This window comes from Notamacropus eugenii, chromosome 2 (genome assembly GCF_028372415.1).
Source record: "Notamacropus eugenii isolate mMacEug1 chromosome 2, mMacEug1.pri_v2, whole genome shotgun sequence".
Classification (NCBI taxonomy): domain Eukaryota; kingdom Metazoa; phylum Chordata; class Mammalia; order Diprotodontia; family Macropodidae; genus Notamacropus; species Notamacropus eugenii.
The window spans coordinates 53,948,392-53,958,959 of record NC_092873.1 but is presented as its reverse complement, the minus strand read 5'-3'; the positions used below and the strand labels follow the sequence as shown (position 1 = coordinate 53,958,959).

Here is a 10,568-nt window from a genome sequence, read left to right as displayed (position 1 = left end):
GCAGTTTGTCGAGATTTTAGAACCTTTATGGAGATAATGAAGAGCGATCTAAACCCTAATTTGCAGTGATGGTGCACCTAATGAGGCATCATTACCTAGAGGATGGTTCCAAGAGCTGTTAACGAGAGCACAAAACATGATCCAATGGAATAAGAACTTGTTTTATTTTAGTTCCTTGGACGAACAATATGAGTGTCTCGGTTCATTCTGGGCACTGGCCAAGCCCTTCCAAAAGGGGCAGTCATTCGGAATCACCCAAGAGATACTTGGAGGGAGATTAATAAATGGTTCTGTGCTTCCATTAATGTTGGTAGCGCCTCCCCTAGTGCTGATTCCAGCCCATCTGTCCCCCTCAGCTGGTGCCATTCTTGTCCATTTTTCCTGTGATTTCTCCATAAAGGATCTATCCCATGCACTAACGGTCCATTAATATCGCCAAAGACAAGTGTGACTTTCAGGATGTACAGAACAGACAGTGAGGGAAAAGGAGAGGCTGTTTGCCATCTCAGAGTCCTGGTCCCTCCTTCACACATTTACTCTGTAGGTTATTTCTTGTTTGCACATCGTTATTATCATGTTGTCCCCTCATTAGACTGCACATTTCACTAGAATATGAACTGTCTTTTGCCTTTCTTTGCATCTTCAGTGCTTAGTACAGGTATCTGACACATAGTAGGGGCTTAATATACACTTACTGACTTGACTTGATCTATTAGTTCTTGATGAGGGTGGGGAGAGAGAATGAGAGAATTAATATTTAGATACTTGTGTGCCAGGCACTGTACTAAGAACTTTATAAATATTACCACATTTAATCCTCATAACAACCCTGCAATATTGGTACGGTTATTATACGCATTTTACAGTTGAGGAAACTGAGGTAAATAGAGGTTAAATAATTTGCCTAGGGTCACATAACTAGCAAATGTCTGAGGCCAGATTTGAACTTGGGTCTTCCTGATTCCAAACCTAGTATACCACCCAGTTGTCTCGGGATACTTACTGATGATTCTCCATCAATGTCACATATGTAAATGTATATTTTGTGGTGGTTGTTGAATTGTTTTAGACTCTTTGTACCCTCATCTGGGGTTGTCTTATCAGAGATACCAGAGTGGTCCAGCATTGTCTTCTCCACCTCATTTTACAGATGAGGAAGCTGAAGCAAACATGGTTAAGTGACTTGCCCAGGGTCACACAACTAATAAATGTCTGAGGCCATATTTGAATGTAGGAAGATGAGTCAAATGTCCTGATTCCAGGCCCAACACTCTATTCATTGCAACATCTAGCTACCCATAAATGTGGGTACATGTGTATAAATGTGAAGTCACTGTGAGAACTGAATTTTCCCCTCTTGCCTTTTTGACAATCTAATTTTGTTTTCAAATCTACAAGCCCTGTTGTGAATTACACAAATAGAAACACACACATATAATCACACAAATAGAAACACACATATAAACATTCATATAGTTTCACATACAGTTACATATTCATAAATTCTAGTCATTTGTTAAATATCTACATTGTGCTAAGTATTATGCTAAGTGCTAGTTTGAGCCGAAAGATCATCCAGGTATGGTCCCTGCCCTCATGGGTCACACAATCTAATAGGAGGACTTGGACACATATGGCCAGGCAACAGAATATCTAATATCCATAAACAAACACCTAATAACTGTGAGGTGATGCATAGAGACTTAGTGTCAGGAGAGACTTGGGTTCAAACCCGGCCTCTGACACGTACTAGTTGTGCAACTCTGGGCAATTCACCTGACCTCTCAGAGCTCTGGGCACCTCTCCAAGATTCACACTGGGAGAGGGAATTCTCTTGGGTCCTGACAAAAACACAACACAACAGTAAAACAGTGGTAGATGTGGCACTCAGCTGCTCATCGTGGCTATGTGCTCAGCAAACTCCTCCAATGATAAACATGTGGATGCCAGGAGATAGATGTCATTTGTCATGGGGCTCTTCATGGATGCCAAGTCCTGCTGACTGGGATGTTAAAACTTCTCTGTCCCCAGGGCACTCAGATGGGACTGTCTACAAGGGAGTCTGAGTAGATGCCAAGCCAGGCCTGACTTGGAAACCACAGATGCTGAGATAGCACAAGGGGGAGAAAAGTGTTGACGCTGCCACAAATCCATCTTCTGAAGAGCAGGCCCTTACCAATCCAGGAATGAACTTGTCCATTTGCTAGATTGGCAGCCATTTTACTGTGATGCCCAGCATGGGAGGAGGAAGCAAATTGGAAAAACGAACTTTGGTCTAGATCACAAGGAAAGGCATCCATTGTGGTATCTGAATCTTTGATTTATGTAAAGGGGGGAAAATCAAAGCAATAAATGGTAAAGGAGTCAGCACCACAGTTCTCACTAAAGTGTACATGACTGCTCCCAGCACAAACTACCTCCCAGTCCCTTGTGTTTGCTACCTATAGCTGGTCCTAGCTTCGTTCCAGAAAGTCTTCTCCAATTTCCCACTTCTCAGGCTTCTCTTTAGTGACCTTTATTCCCAGTAAGGCTGCCCTGGATTTGTTTTTCTAAATCTAATTTCATCTGGATATGGATTTTAGAGGAGAGATAGAGGTAGAGTATGGGTATTGATTCTGCTGGGATTATAGGTAGTGTGAGGGATGTGTGGGAGAGGGGAGAGAGTATATTTTTCCATTAAATCAAGCCACTTATCCATTCTGCCTTGTCATAAACCAGTCCAAGGAACAAATACTACGAGTTGGCTGATCAGGTGAAAAGTGTTAAGCCCCTACTATGTGCCAAACACTGTGCTAAATGCTGGGCATACAAGGAAAGGCGAAAAATAATTCCTCCCCTCAAAGTGCTCACCCTCTAATGTCGGGGACACTATGTAGAAGGTACAGGGTAAGTGGAAATTAATCTGAAAGGAGAAGGTACTAGCAGCTGAGGGGGCAGATTGAAGGCCAAATTGACCTATTAATTCAGACTAGGAGCCCCTAGGAGGAAGTACAGGTGTGGCCACACCTGTTGACACTTTTGAGAACCCCAGCTTGAGAAACTTGCCAGTTTGGGACTATAAGTGGCTGAGACTATAAAGATATTGGGCTGCTCATTAGGGAATAGCTGTTAGTTATCTAAAGACTCTGCTGTGGGTTCTAATTTGCTTTTGAAATTGATATAAACATATAGGGAGCTGTGGGGCAGTGATTTTTTCAGACTTTCTGGGTAGGAGCTATGAACCAGACAAGTGAGAAATCCCCTAAAGTAAACCTGAGCCCTTTGTGTGTTGTGAAAGTCACTTACTAAAGGATCATGCTTCAGGGATGTGCTGAAGCCAGCTCAAACCAGCTTATGTGTGAGCCTGTTGTTAAATTCTAAGGCAGCATTCACCTCAGCAATCGGCAAATGCTCCAAATCAAGGCTTAATTTATTGTTTTGTTGATTGTTTAGACTTGATGGAGAAAATGTTAAAAATGCAGATTAAATTTAGCAGTGTATTGGTGTATGTATGTATATATATATCAGTGTATATATATATATATGTATATATATCTACACACATACATATATACACACTCATATATGTATGTGTATATATGTATGTATGTATATAAAATTTTGGAGAACCAGTTGTTAAATATGGACAACACACCCCTGGCTATGCACTTAATTCTAGAGGAGGCTCCACAGTACAATCACAAGATCCATGGGTCTTGTACCAACAAGTACAGGGTTACCTTCTTGAGGTTATGAATCAATCAATAAAGCATTTTTTGGCACCTCCTAAGTGCCAGGCATATGCAGACAGAGGTAGAACTGTCCCTCCGAGCAGCAGCCTGGGAAACCCCCTTCCTGGGCTGCCTGGTGCTGTAGACTCAAAAGAGCCTACATCAAATAAGATAACATGTGTAAAGTGCTAAGGTGATACTTAAATGTGAGTGACTAAAGAAATAATTCTTAACGATGCTAGCATGTTCTTGTGTGGTCTTGTTTGCTAAGATCCATGTATGTGGAAGGAGGCAGAACATCATGGTAGAAAGTAGGCTGGATTTGAAGGCACATGATCTTGGGTTGATTCCAGGCCCTAATACCACCCATATGACCTTGGGCCTCAGTTTCCTCATCTGTAAAATAAACCAGGGAACCAGCTGACTCTGAGGGCCCTCCCAGCTCTAGCTCCACCATCCTTCCTCTGTTTTGGCACCCAGCATCACTCCCTTCACTGCTTAAAGCCTCACTCCCATTTTGTAGGAACCTCCTGTATATGGTCTCTTGCTTCCCCTTAGCACCATCCCTTCCTTGGGTCCCAGTGGATTGCTCTGGGATGGTCCCCTATTTCTGTCTCTGTCAGCTGCCCTTCAGGGATCTTACCCTTCTCTTCTCTTGAGACCACCAGACCTCCTCAATTTATGGACGAATAGGCTCAGAGATTTAGAGTTGAGAGGGTTCTTGGAGGTCATTGATCCTAATCCCTTCGATTTATAGATGAGTCAACTGAGCCATGAAGAGTAAATGACTTACCCCAGGTCACACTGGTAGTGAAATATCAGACATGGGATTGGAACCCACATCTTCCTGATTACAAGAAAAAACTGTGATTAACCCCTGGGTCATATATACTCTGTATGCTGGAAGGAATGGTGTGGGAGGGAAGAAAGAAGGAAGGAAGAAAGGAAGGTAGAAAAGAAGGAAAGGAGAGAGGGAGGGAGGTAAAACAGAAGGAAGGAAAACTGGGAGGGAGGTAAGGAAGGAAGAAAAGGTAGGAGGGAGGAAGTAATCTCTTTCCCCCCTTTAATTACTAAAAAAAATACACAATAACAAAAACAGATTATAAACTTAAATATCGAAACAAATACAAAAGAAAAGAAAAATAGCATGTTATGTGCATAGCAGAGTATAAGAGAGTATTCAAAATAGATAGCCATAAATCTCCATTTCAAGAAAACCTATATAATAAATACCACTAGCTGTGCTGAGAACTCTCCATCTTTTCTTTGCTTCCTTGTTAAGTTTAGGAAGCTGTAATTAAGTGCTTGCTATGGGCCAGGCCCTGTGCTTAGTCTGGAGATACAAACACAAAAACAGCCCCTACCTTCCCGAATCCCCAGGCAGATTTACTTGAGGAAGGGTGTATTACAGACAGACATCCTGGTGGAGGTTTCGTTCTACTTTCCTAAATCTCCCTTTCTAAAAGCTCTTTAGGGCTGGCTGACTGAATTGGTTTTTAACTGATCATCTTGGGAGGAAACACCTGGTGGAGGCTCCGGCCAGTGGTATTAGAGAATTAACCTTGAGCACTCAGGGGTCTCCTATGACTCTGAGAGGGAGATGGAGCCTTGTTCCCGTACCCAAGACTTATCTGTGGTAGAAATTGGGATCAAGATTCCCCAGGGCTTAAGTGGCTAAATGACTTGACTTTATCTTATCTTGAGATCCTTTCCTTCCACTCCCCGGGGGGACACGGAATACATAACATAAACTCTATACTCCCATGCTCAGGCCTTCTCCCCCTCCCAATCATGGGTTACAGGATATGATTCTCTATAAAAGCCAAAGGCATAACATTCAATCTTAACTCTGTGAAGACATTTCTGCAGGGATCAGATAATATGATCCAGGTACATTGCCTTCTGCTAATCTAACTTAATACAAAGCTAGAGCTTGGAGAACCTACAGGAATGGAGAGTTAATGGATGTCCATTAGGCCGACAGTCGTAAATATCAGATGTCTCAGGTGACCTTTAACACAGGCTGAATGGCAGTTAATTCGTGGTATTTCTCTGATGGGTGTCTGATGTATGGAAATTCCGAGCTGGTGGTTAGAGAGAGAAATCCAAGGGTTTGGTAACTGGCCTGTGGGAGGCAGAGTTGACATTCTGTTGGGAAAGTTTAGGAGCCTGGCTTATATGTCAGAGTCTAATTCTTATGCAGGCCAGGGGCCAAACCACTTCAGTGTGCTGACCAGTCTGCGGCTTCTGTCTCCCATTAGGTAGGGCAAAAGAGGGGAATGATTGCCCCATCACTCACACCCTGACACAGCTTTGTGCTTGATTAGGCAGGGTTGGGCCATTAACACCCTTTAGCATTTCTGAGCATTATTTCCGAAAGATTGCCTTTGGTACTGTGTCTTAAATCACGAGCTTTAACTGTCTGGGGAACGAGTGTCTTTGGTCCAGGACTTGGAGCCCTGGAAAGTGCACACTGCAGGTAGCATTGGTTGTGTAGTTTATAGGTGAACTTCACACAGTCTGACCTGGACTAGTCCAAACCTGTAGTCTCTGCTCTTTCTCGACCATAACTCAGACAAGAGATGGAGAAGATTCTCCATGTGCCTTGTGGCTGACACCGCCCCCCCTCCTTCCAAGAGGTGAATCCAGTCATTTCTCCTCTAGTGCCCTATCTCCCCTTGCGGTTGCCCTGCTGTTACCACTGTTCTTTTAATTGCCAGATTGGATGGCCTGTTCTCAATTCCTCATCCTTGACTTCTCTACAGCATTTGACACTTTTAACCTTCTACTGGATAATATCTCTTCTTTGGGTTTTCATGACACTGCTTTCTCATACTTTCCCTCTTACCCATCTGAGCATTCTTCCTTGGTCTCCTTTGCTAGATCACCATGTATGTCCTGCCTCCTAACCATGGAAATCCTTTAGGGGGAGTTTAAACATTTAGGGCAGTACTATAAGACTGGAACATATGAAGGTTCCTGGAGGCAGGGTCAGTTTTAACTTGCCTTTCTAACAACCTCAGATTTGTTTCAATTCAAGGAGAGCCCATTACCCTTAGGGTAGTACTGTACAGCTGGAGACCTGGGTAGATCTTCAGGGTGCATCTGGGACTCACCAAAAAGAGGAGAATCCTCTGTTGAGGAGGCATCTCCAAGGCTGAAATGGACAAAATTGTCAACAGTGGAATTTTAGAACGATGACAGGTCAGCAGAGAAGAAATTTGAGTGGTGGAGGGACTTTGTTTGTACTCCCACCCATGTTGTAGGTAGCCCCCAGTATATGCCCAGCCCAGTTCTAGCCCCTAGGAGCATTTCCTGTGTCTGTCTGCACAGAATATGGTCCCAGGTGGTTCTCTATTGAAGGAAGTACTTACTGTGGATTATGGTAGCTGAGAGTAAGCTTGGTTCTGAGCTTTAGTGAACTGTTTTCACTTGACCCAGTAAAGCAGAGTGGAAAAGACACAAGGCTGGAAGTAAGGGACTCTTGGTTACAAGCCTGGCTGAGAGACCATCGTCATGTCACTTAACTTGTGTGAGCCCTAGTAAAACTATATTTGTGCTACCTACCATCTTAGAGTGTGGTAAGAAAAGAGTTCTGTTAAAGCTTTAGAAGAATATGGGTTCTTGCAATTGAATTAGCATTTCCAAATAGACTTCAAGGTGGAGTGTGCTAGTAATGTGAAACAACCAGTTCTCTGAAAAGGCAGGACCTAGTTTTAAGTGGACTCTGTAGTATTGACATTTTCTCCACTAATTTCTTAAGTCTATAGTTTAGATTTGACAAATCAACAAAACAATAAATCAAGCCCTGATTTGTAGTATTTGTAATTTAAGACATATAAAATTGTTGTTCCTATCATGTGCCAGGCACCAAGCTTTGTAGTTGTTCAGTAGTTTCAGTTGTGTCTGACTCTGTGACTCCATTTGGGATTTTCTTGGCAAAGATACTATTTTTTTCCAATTCATTTTCCAGATGAGAAAACTGAGGTAAACAGGGTGAAGTGACTTGCCCAGGGTCACACAGCTAGTAAGTATCTGAGATTGGATTTGAACTCAGGTCTTCCTGACTCCAAGCCCAGTGCTCTACCCACTGTGCCATCTAGCTTCCCATATTCACACTGAAAATTGAGCATTTGCCTCTCAGGGCTGGTAGGCTTTGGCTCCAACACACCACTTGCTGTTTCTACAGACAAAGTTGACTTTCTCCACAATGATCATAGGCCTCTAGAGCTGGAAAGGACTTTAGAGTCATCTCTAGTTCAGGCCCTTCTTTGACAGAGAGATGAGGAAATAAGCTGAGAGATGTGAAATAACTGGTCTAAGGTCTCTGAGCTAGTAACAGAATCAGATTCCAAATCCAGGTCTTCTGCCTCCAGATCTACCAGGTTGTTTGTCAAATCTCAGGGCTGTGAAATGAACTGGAGGAAATCCAGCCTGGATTCCTGAAAAGAATATGGTCTGTGTGAAGACTTCTAGGCTTCTACTATGTAACTGCCAACTGATGGCCCAAAGAATGTTTTCAATATAAGAGTCTACAAGTCTATTATTTAATATACTTCATTTAAAAAATGTTTATTAAATGTTTGGTCCATCAACTCCTTTGTCTTTTCATCCCAAAGGCCAAATGCCTGGTGCAGGAGGCATGTAAGGCCAAATGCCCGGGTTCAGGAGGCATGTATGAAATGCCTGTCCATTGACCAAATGATTGCCCACAACACAGCGCCAGAAGAGGCGTGAGGGAAGTAAGAAGATAAAAACAAGACCTTTTCATACCCTGCTGACCCTGACAATCTAGTGAGAAGATGTAAACTTAAATAATGATAATACAAGGGCCTAAGTAAGAGTGATGTGAGAGGCAGGAGAGAGGGCCAGCTTTGGAGTCAGAAAGTCCTGGGTTCAAATTCACTGATGGCACATTCTGGCTGTTATCTCACCTCTCAATGCCCCAGGTAACTTCCTAGAACTATGAATTATTTATTTTATTGCTCCCACAAAATTCACTATTCTAGATGAGACATGAAAAATATAATCAGAGATCCCAGAGTCTGAAATCCCATTTCACCTGGAGAGATCAAGAAAGACTTAATGGAAGAAGGTCTTAAATATAATTAAACTTAATTGAACTATTAAGAACGGGTCAGGTAAGATGGCAAAGTAGATAAAGGGCTGGGCCTGGAGTCAGGAAGACTTGAGTTAGAATCCAGCCTCAGGCACTTATTAGCTGTGTGACCCTAGGCTAGTCACTTAACCCTGTTTATTTCAGTTTCCTTATCTGTCAAATGATTTGGAGAAGGAAATGGCAAACCACTTCAATATCTCTGCCAAGAAAACCCCAAACGAAGTCACAAAGAGTTGAACATGCTTGAATAAAAAGAATGGGTCAGATTTCACTACTCACCAAAATTCTCCTCTGATGCCTTGTTGTAGTGTGAAGGTGACCCCAGGCTTTTCTCCAAGGCTCTGTCAGGAGTTCTAGCAGGTCCTTCCAAGTTGAAAAGGTTTTAAATACAGGTTTGGTGACATACGTTTGATAACTGGTCTGGCTCAGTTTGGAGAGGCTCATCAGTGAAGGGCTCACATATCTGTGATGCTTAGTGATGGACAGGAGTCTGTTAGGTGAAGGGGAGAGAGGGAGGCTGTACCAAGTGGAGGCAGTGTCACAAGCAAAGGTGTGGCAGGGGGAAATGGTACAATTGTATCATTGGAGTGGGAGATGTTCAAGCAGCTGTGTACTAGTAAGCTCTTACTCTTGAGAAACAATTGTTAAGTTTTCAATGTATTTACACCTCAGAAATTGGCAAATGGAACTCAGTTTGATTTGTTGTCAATTGCCCGGACTTAGGAAAGTGATGGAGAAAATGGGAAATGGGTCCTACAACTTCCCCCCCCCACCAGCTTTTTGATAACATTTACCAGCATACCCTTGTGTCTGAGGGATGGTGAGTGAAAGCTCCAGTTTGGCCAGACCATGGAGAATTAGTACAATTTCCTTGAGGAAGATATGTGAGTGGTTTGGAAGAAAATTCTGTCATGGAGTCCCATGACTGTGAGGTCTGGGCACCACATTTTGGGAAGGACAGTGATGGGCTGGTTAGAGTCCAAAGGGCAGTCAGGAAGGTGAGAGGATGGGGGGGCCATCGGGCCACCACATGGTCCAGGATCAGTTGAAGGAACTGGAGATGAGAGACTTGGAGGTGCATCTTTCAAGTTTTTTAAGGGCTTTCCCTTGGAAGGAAGATAGGATTTGCTCTGTTTAGTTCCTGGAGGCAAGGAGGGGGAATAGACTTGAGGCAAGGTCAGGCTTGCTAGAAGGGCTTCTGAACCATAATTATCCGACACGGAACGGGCTGTCTTGGAAGGATTCCCCTCACTGTTAAGCAAAAAACGAGAGGTCCACTTGTCAGTCTGCAAGGAGATTCAAGTGATTCAGGTGGGTGGCCACATCTCTTTCAGGTCTGAATTCTGTGACATACAGAAGACCTACAATTAGCAACCTTAGTAAGGGCATAATAAATGTTGGTTGATTGCTATTGACCTTGGGCCAGTCACCCCTCCCTCCACCCTGGGCCTCAGTTTCCTTCTCTGTCAAATGAGAGACCTGGGCTAGATGGCCGCTGGAGTCTTTTCTGGCTCTAGGTCTATGAAGCTGTTTCCTCACCTGTCAAATGGGGAGTTTAGACTAGCCGACCTCTAAGGTCCTTTTTGGCTATGGACCTAGGAGCCTCTGTATGTCCACTGACCAGTCCCTTCCAGCTACAGAGCCAAGACCCCCGCCAGTGACAGCGTGGAGCGGCCCCGGTGAGGTCACAATCCGAGTCCTGACGCCCCTTCTTCGGGGTTGGAGCGGGTCCCGGGCGG

At 43.6% G+C, this 10,568-nt stretch overlaps 1 long non-coding RNA gene across 5 annotated transcripts; it reads right to left on the bottom strand.

Moving 5' to 3' along the window:
- Positions 1-3,588: 3,588 nt before the first annotated feature.
- LOC140525192 (uncharacterized) lies at positions 3,589-10,542 on the bottom strand. Of its 5 annotated transcripts, XR_011973955.1 has the most exons (6): positions 10,369-10,542; positions 9,632-10,172; positions 9,109-9,319; positions 7,085-7,177; positions 6,827-6,867; positions 3,589-5,794 (listed from the first exon to the last, which is right to left on the bottom strand). It is a non-coding gene; the product is annotated as an uncharacterized lncRNA (long non-coding RNA). The 5 variants fall into 5 exon arrangements; XR_011973954.1 differs by having other exon boundaries at positions 3,589-4,106; positions 4,354-7,177; XR_011973952.1 differs by having other exon boundaries at positions 3,589-4,557; positions 5,657-7,177.
- Between the last annotated feature and the right edge of the window lie 26 nt (positions 10,543-10,568).